We start from the raw sequence: 8,328 nt of genomic DNA on the forward strand, positions 1-8,328 counted from the left end.
CTCACAACACTCTCTAATCAAAGAGTACAGAGGAAAAGAAAAATCAGATACAAGCTTAAAGTGTTTCTGACTGGTGCAAAAACAAATGGAGAACTTAGCCTCATATTTATAGCCTAGGCCACCCATTCCATTTGCTATTCTAAACAATGTGGGACTAATTCAACCAAATCCTAACACTATCTTGCCTATGATTTTCAGTATCATCATTACTAAGGTCAATAACATCTAATCCACCAAAATTAGAAAAATTTGAATATTGTAAATTTGAACTAGATTGTATGAGTCTGAAGGATGTGTTAGAAGAGCCATCGACGCCAAATGAATCATGTCTTGATGCACTAAATTGAGTTGAAAACAAAAAAAAATGTTGGAGTAACATTCCGATAAAGAGGTTAAATATAGAAGAAAATAGATAATGTTATATCTGTGAATTTTGATCGTGTGGTTGAAATACATAAAATTGATTATTGTAAGAAACTTGAAAATTAAAATTAGAAAGATTTTGTGGATTTAAACTTTAAAATATATTTAGTAACGTGAAGTTTTAATTTGGAATTTAAGAGTTTGAAGGTTGATATTGTTGGGTATTTAGATTCTGAACAAAATTTTGTAAATAATTAAAAAAAATAAAATTGATTTGGATTTATTTTTTTTACCAAAAAAAATATTAACAAAACTTTAAGTTTAAAAATTTAAGAAAAAATTTAAAAAAATTGTAAAAATAGAAATTATATATATAATATGTTTTAATTGTAATAATTTTAAAAATATTTTTATTTTATTTTATTATTTACACGCGTTTAAATTTTTTTTTTTGAAAAGCTTAGTCTCTCACTCTTTCTAAAGATGGCTTCATTTGTCTCAGAGTGATGAGAAGGAACTCAACTTCATTCTCTTCCCATGTCTGAATCTTTACTTTTTGTGAGAGAAATAGTGAATGGGGTTTTTATTTTATGATTGTCATACATGATTTAAGATTTAGCTAACATATATCTTAAAAGTACATGATAATATTATCATTAATAAAATATTTTAAATATTTTAATTTATCGTGTCTTAAAATTAGATAAATCCTTTGATATAATATATAAAATCACATAACTTTGAATTTAAAAGATTTTATGTGTCATAAAATATAATTTTTAAATTCACTCTTTATAATTATTGAAAATAGACTTTTAATTGTTAAAAAAATTAAAAAAATAAGATATAATTTTTAATTTTTTAATATTTTTATTAATATTTTTTTATCTCACTTATAAAATTAATTATGAAATCATATTCTACTTTTTTAATTAATAAAAAAATTGAGAAAATTTATTGTGGTAGTCATTTGGATCAGATGTACGTATCTGAAAATTGTTTCTCATACAAAGTGATGAAGATTTAGTGGAACATATGTTTACAAAAGAAGAATAAGAAACATTCCATATTTGTTTTTTTTTTTGGTTAAAAAATTCATCTTGAAAAACGCTCGATTATATATTCAAAAACAAAAATATGATATTGGAATTTCCCTATGGGCCTGGAGGCATCCTGTTGCCCATTTGTATGGAAAGCCTTCTGATATATAGTAATGTTGTGATTTTCTCCTCTCTTTCTATCCATCAACTTATCATAAGGCTTATTGCGCATGCTTCATTTTTTTTTTTTTTGACGATACGCACGCTTCATTTTAGTTCAATTCATTCGTACACAAGAGGGACCTTGGTCATGGAACATGGCAAGGGAAAGTGTGTGTCATCGATGAAGAAGGGAGACACGACACCATATCAAGGTAACATTTTTGCACTGTTAGAACCATTCTTTTCCTAAATGATCATCAGCAAGTTTTGCCATTGTTTGACCTTGCAGGGATAACACCACTATAACCGAGGGAGATGCAACCGGTAAAGAAGGTGGAGATCCCATCATGACAGTTCTGATGGAGATTCACACTGTGAGTATATTTGATCACGGAAGGGTGCTGTTTATGCATATGATATCAGGTAGATTTTATGCTACGGTTGTTAAAATCTAAATTATACTTTTTTATATTTTGGGAATATTTTATTAAGTAATATCTTGTTAATATTGTTTTAATTTTCGTAACTTTTTTTTTTTTTTGGAACACTTTGGACACTATGGCACCGCAGCTACAGTGGCATTATCTTTTACGATGAGTTTGGGTTATGTGCAGGTTATTCTGAATGAAATTAAGGTCATCAACAGCATTCTCGAAACTCAGATTGAGCAGATTAAAGAACTTACTCAGATGGTGGCTACTCAAACGAGGGTCCTGGAGGAAATGACGAAAACTGTAAACTCTACTCGCGTTGAGGCACAGGAGCAGAATGTTACTATGACAACCACAACTTGTGGGTCAACGAAGGAGAACAAAACAGCAAGAAGGCAACAAACATCAGAGTCACTGAATGATGTTAGGCAAAAGGAAGATGGCTCGCCATTCACCTACTATACCCATGTTATTGGATACACGAATTCCACACAGATGCCAGATGTGAGTTCATCTCAAGTACACTCTCTACTTTTTGTCTAATTTATTTTTTTAAATATTAATTTTTAATCTTTTTTAAATAAATTAGACATCACTTTTAAGCACCATCGCAATTCGCAATCGCTTAAATAATGTTGTCGTGCATTTATAAACAGTTAGTTCTTCTCATTTAGGTGTTGGATCTTGCTTTTCGACCTGTTTTGGGGGGGGGGGGGGGGGATATGGTGGTGGCTGCCAATATTTTTGGGAAAGTCTTGTCTAAGAAGTATGTTTTTATTTGTTCCAATATTTTGAAATTTGGCTTCACTATAACGCATGAATAGCAACCTTGTCCTCTTGTTGGCTTACATTTCAGGGAGATATTGGTTCCAAATGATTATTGCAAAGTTTATCGACAAGCTTTGCGGACCCTATGTCCTGGACAAGAAGTGGTTGATGATGTAAGTGCAAAAAACCTTAATTTAATACTATTACTAGCCTTTTTCCATAGATGCCATAAACTCAAGCTAAGTAAATTAAACCCTGTTTCAAATCCCCTATAAGGTAGGTGCTCAACCTAGTTGCCTTCATGATGACTAAAGAGAAACGTGGAAGCAAGTGGTTTCTGCCTACTACATTTGCTATCAGTTAATTATCTATATTCCATGCTGGTTGTGCGCAATGTATTGGAAGGTTTATTGTTGATTACTTCATATCATGTTAAATTGAAAAATGTTTCAGCAATTGGCCGTAAACCCCACAAGCTATTGTAAGAAAACACGAGTTTATAAAGACCAACTTCATGGGATATGCCGATCATATCACTCACATATATGTTCCCCTCAATAAAGATTGTCATTGGTATTTGATGGTGGTTGATTTCACCAACAGCAAGTTAGTATACCTGGACTCCGCAAAGGTTCCATTGGAGCACGATGATATATAGGGTTGCTCAAATGAGAAACGTTTGTAAGCCGTAAACAAATGATTATTAATGTGTAGTCTATGTTAAGGAATAATAATTTTAAAAGAAAAAAATCACATATTTTGTTTGAAGGCTTTCTTCATTGAGACCCTCTTGGCTAACCCAAAAATGTACGATGAGAAGAAAAAGTTCTTTCTTTCCACCCCTTCACCTACGACATCAAGGAGCCCACCATTGGCCAACAAGCAAGAGATTCGTAAGTTTGTTACCGTTTGCAATGCTGATTGGCGCCTTCTGTTTCAAGAAGCCATTGTGGTGACACTCCCTCGAATCCGCTTAGATCATCATCCAATTCTCATCAAGTGCAAAGATAACCACCAATCCATTAGGAACAAGCCTTTTCGTTTTGAATATATGTGGATGCAACACAAGGATTTTTCTTCCTTCTTGAATGAAAATTGGCACAAGGACCAGCGTTTAGCTCATTCTATCCAAAATTTTGTAGATAAAGTAAAGGACTAGAATCATCAGACATTTGGCCATATTTTCCATCAAAAACGGTCGGTGCTTAGTAGATTGAGAGGCTTACAAAATTTCCCAAAATATGGGAGAAGTGAATTCCTAGACAGCCTTAAAGAAGAACTCAACAAAGAATTAGAGGCTATTCTGTATAAGGAGCAATTTTTTTGGCTCCAAAAATCTAGAGAAACTTGGATGGTAGAAAGTGACTGTAATACCAAATATTATCATACAAAAATTATTATTAGGAGACGCCGCAACAAGATCCTCAAACTTCGTAGACCTAGCGGGGAGTGGATTGATAATCAGAAGGACCTCAAGACTCACGTTATCCTTCATTTTCAAAGTCGCTTCCAGGAACTTAACTGCAATAGAAACTGTGCTATTGATACTAACAACTTTTACCCCCCTCTAGAGGAAGACAACATTCCCAAACTGAGAGCTTGTGTCACGCCTAAGGAAATTGAATAAGCGGTCCTTGTAATGGGATCTCTAAAAGCTTCGGGGGATGATGGACTCCATGCGAGTTTCTACAAAGAAAACTGGGCCATTGTTGGAAATAGCCTGAAAGAGTTTGTCATGCATAGTTGGCAAGTCCCTAAAGCTATAGCTGATGTGAACAACACCCTCCTTGCTCTTGTGCCAAAAATAAACCAACCTGAATTTGTTAACCAACTCAGACCCATTGCTTTATGCAATGTGTTATACAAAACAACTACAAAAATCATAGCCAGTCGAATCAAACCCATTCTTGACAATAGAATTTCACCGGCTCAATCCAGCTTTATTTCTGGGAGGAGGATCCAAGATAATATCATTGTTGCACAAAAAATCACCCATTCTATGAGGAAAAAATAAGGTAAAAAGGGCTACATGGCCATCAAGATTGATCTTGAAAAAGCCTATGATCACCTTAGCTGGGCCTTTATTGAGCAATGCTTAACAGACTTCTCCCTTCCCCTGGAAATAATTAAAATTGTCATGCAATGCATCTGTACCACTAGCTTTCAGGTGCTGTGGTCTGTGAAAAGGAGAAGTAACAAAAATGTTCTTTCCTTCCTATGGCATTAGACAGGGAGACCCGCTTTCGCCCTATATTTTTGTGATATATTTAGACAGACTTTCTCATTTTATAGAAGATATGGTTATGAATGTCAAGTGGAAGCCCTTTTCTCTGGGAAGGGGTGGGCTAACTATTTCCCACTTGATGTTGCCTGATGATCTTATGTTGTTTTCAGAAGCAAGCTATGAACAAATGAACATCATCAAAAATTGTTTGAATACCTTCTGTGAAGCCTATGGACAGATTGTCAATTCCCAAAAAACCCAGGTATATTTTTCCAGGAAAGTTCCTGAAAGCACCCGAAGAGAGATAATTCAGCTTGCAGGGTTTGAAGAAACAAAGGAAATAGGAAGATACCTTGGGGCATATATAATGGAAGGTCGAGATAGAAAGATGAAGTATGGGCATATTCTGAAAAAAGTTCAGAACAAATTGAAGGGATGGAAGCAAAAATGTCTTTCAATGGCTGGACGAGTAGTACTTGCACAATCTGCCATTACTCCTATAACATATTTCACGATGCAACATAGCAAAATTCCAAAGGATATTTGCAATAAAATAGAAAAATTCCAGCGGAGCTTTATCTGGTGATCGAATGACTAACAAAAAAAAGGCTCACCTTGTCAATTGGAGTACTATTGTTTACCAAAAGAAGCTAGAGGCTTAGGCTTCAAAAGACTGGATTTGATGAACTCGGCATTTCTGATGAAGCTGTGTTGAGACCTGATTAATAATCCAAACTCTCTATGGGCCAAGATTCTTTAGGGAAAATATGGAAACATGAAAGAAAGCATTTCAGGTGGTAGTTCAAGCCTCTGGAAAGCCTTGCATAGACTTTGGCCTCAAATACAGAAAGGAGTGATCTATAAAATAGGCAATGGCCAAAACACAAAGTTCTAGACTGATTCCTGGCTCCATAAGGATGGCTGCCTTCTTGATTACAAGGATCCAAACACTAATATTGATGGAATCAATGCCGGGTGAGTGATTTTGTAGATGACAAAGGTGAATGGAGATATGATGAACTTAAACATTGAGTAACAAAAGAAAGCTTTCTTCAAATTGTTGCTATGCCTGCTCCTAGGAGAACGGATCCTTCCGATAGTATAGGTTGGAAGCATTCTCCGGATGGTCGGTTTTCTATAAAATCAGCTTATCGAAATCTCTCTCAACACCCCGTCGGCCACGAGAAGGTTTGGCAGAAAATCTAGTCTTGGAAAGGACCGGAAAAAATAAAATTTTTTCATATAGCAAGCCACACATGATAGATTGCTCACAAATGATAAGAGACACAGATGGTATGGGGTCTCACCTATGTGCCAACACTGTCAAAACCACATTGAGAATACTATTCATGTCCTCCGGGATTGCCGAAGGGCAAAATCGATTTGGGATAAGCTGGTTAAGCCGAATGCAATGAATCTGTTCTACAACCAACCTGTCAAAGATTGGATATACACTTGTCTAGAGTTGAACTTGGGGAGATCTGGGCAGACTCAATAGAGGAACATCTTTGCAGTAACGTGTTGGAAATTGTGGCAATGGAGGAACTTGGAAATCTTTCAACCCCTTTTTAAAGACCTCCCACAACAAATAGAATCATTCATGATCACGCCAAGCACATTCAAGAAATTTTTTATACCAAAAACAAAAACAAGATCTTCCCAATGGCTGACAAAACAAACAATAAAATGATATCCACCACCAGAGGACTGGATTAAAATTAATACTGATGGTGCTGCTAAAAAGAACTGTAGAAAGACAGGGTGTGGGGGACTACTGAGAAATAGTCAAGGTCAGTGGATTATAGGGTTCACCAAGAATTTGGGTGAATGCTTCGCGTTTATGGCTGAGCTCTGGGGTTTATGCATCGGACTAGAAACTGCTTGGACCCTGGAGTTCAAAAATGTATATTTGGAGTGTGACTCCAAATCCGTTACAGATAGCATAAAGAAATGAGAAGATAGCACAAAATCAGGCTCAATCTTGTATAGCAAAATACAAAATCTTCTGTCTAGAAATTGGCAAATCCTTATCAATCACATCTACCGTGAGACTAATTCTTGTGCAGACTGGTTAGCAAATTATAGTCTTGAACAAGACTATACTATCAAATACTGGAACTTTCCATCTGTAAGTCTTGATCATTATTTGCTAGGTGATGCTGTTAGAGTCTCTTGACCCAAAAGAACCATTAGAAATTTAGAATGTAGTTTTCTTTTCTTGGGCCTTTGGTCCCTTTGTAAATCGAAAATAACAAAGAACACAAGTGCTATGATTTCTTAACTTAGCTTACTTAGTTCAAAGGATAAGGACTTTTCTAACTAGTAGTCTCTGTCGAACTTAATAATTTCTTGCAGAAAGGACTGTGGCGTGTGGGTTTGCCAATGGATGGGTTTGCCAATGGATGATCATGTCCAATTCTTGGTGTGACTATGATTTGGAGGTAACCTATGTTTTTTATGTCTTATACTTAGCTTAATTATAATTTTGTCTTTTATGTTTCCTATTTTATCATTGCTACATAGGGTCAACAACCATACTAGGATGCGCTTGGCCGTTGACTTGGTGCTTAGGAACCACAACCCACTGAAAGATGAGATATGCCGTCGGGCCATCAAGGATTGGGATAGCAAGAATGAGTCCAAAAACTGATCCCCAGTGCCAAAGTCTCCAACCCTTGGATAATAATAAAATCATATAGTGTTGGTGGCTGTTATAAAATAACTAAATAAATAAATATGAAAGAGGTAATAAATATAAAATATAAAATATAATTAGATAGCTCTAGTAGTAATATTCACTATAATTACTATTATAAAGGAGATAATTCATATATATATATATATATATATATATATATATGTATAGTAGTAGCGTATGAAAGAAAGAGAGAGTGAAAAGTTTCGTATATAGATAATAGAGAGAGAAGATTATTGTTATTGATGTTGTATGCATATTGCCTGAGGATTAGCCTCCTATTTATAGGCATACAAAAGGTAACATTTTCAACATTCATTAAAATCAATCTTTCTTGAGAATGGACATCCACCTATTCAATTTTATCACAACACTCCCCCTTGGATGTCCATTTAGGATTATTGCCTCGTTAAAACCTTACTAAAAAAAATCCAGTGGGAAAAACCTTAGTGAAGGAAAAAGAGTACAATATCCTTTAGTGATGGGGACTGCCTCATTAAAAACTTTGTCAAGAAAAATCCAATGGGAAAAAACCTGACCAAGGAAAAAAGAGTACAGTCTCCCCCTCTTGCTGACATCATTTAATGTCTCGAAATCGGCGCATCCCAATCTCATGTACCAATCTTTCAAAAGAGGATTTTGGGA

General features: G+C 35.1%; 1 long non-coding RNA gene across 4 annotated transcripts; it reads left to right on the plus strand.

The window, feature by feature from the left end:
* Positions 1-1,625: 1,625 nt before the first annotated feature.
* Positions 1,626-3,343, plus strand: LOC112711151 (uncharacterized). Of its 4 annotated transcripts, none has more exons than XR_011865900.1 (4): positions 1,626-1,988; positions 2,180-2,500; positions 2,853-2,937; positions 3,041-3,343. It is a non-coding gene; the product is annotated as an uncharacterized lncRNA (long non-coding RNA). The 4 variants fall into 4 exon arrangements; XR_011865901.1 differs by having other exon boundaries at positions 3,045-3,343; XR_003157308.3 differs by having other exon boundaries at positions 1,626-1,777; positions 1,855-1,988; positions 2,853-3,343.
* Positions 3,344-8,328: the final 4,985 nt, after the last annotated feature.

This window comes from Arachis hypogaea, chromosome 9 (assembly GCF_003086295.3).
Source record: "Arachis hypogaea cultivar Tifrunner chromosome 9, arahy.Tifrunner.gnm2.J5K5, whole genome shotgun sequence".
NCBI lineage: Eukaryota > Viridiplantae > Streptophyta > Magnoliopsida > Fabales > Fabaceae > Arachis > Arachis hypogaea.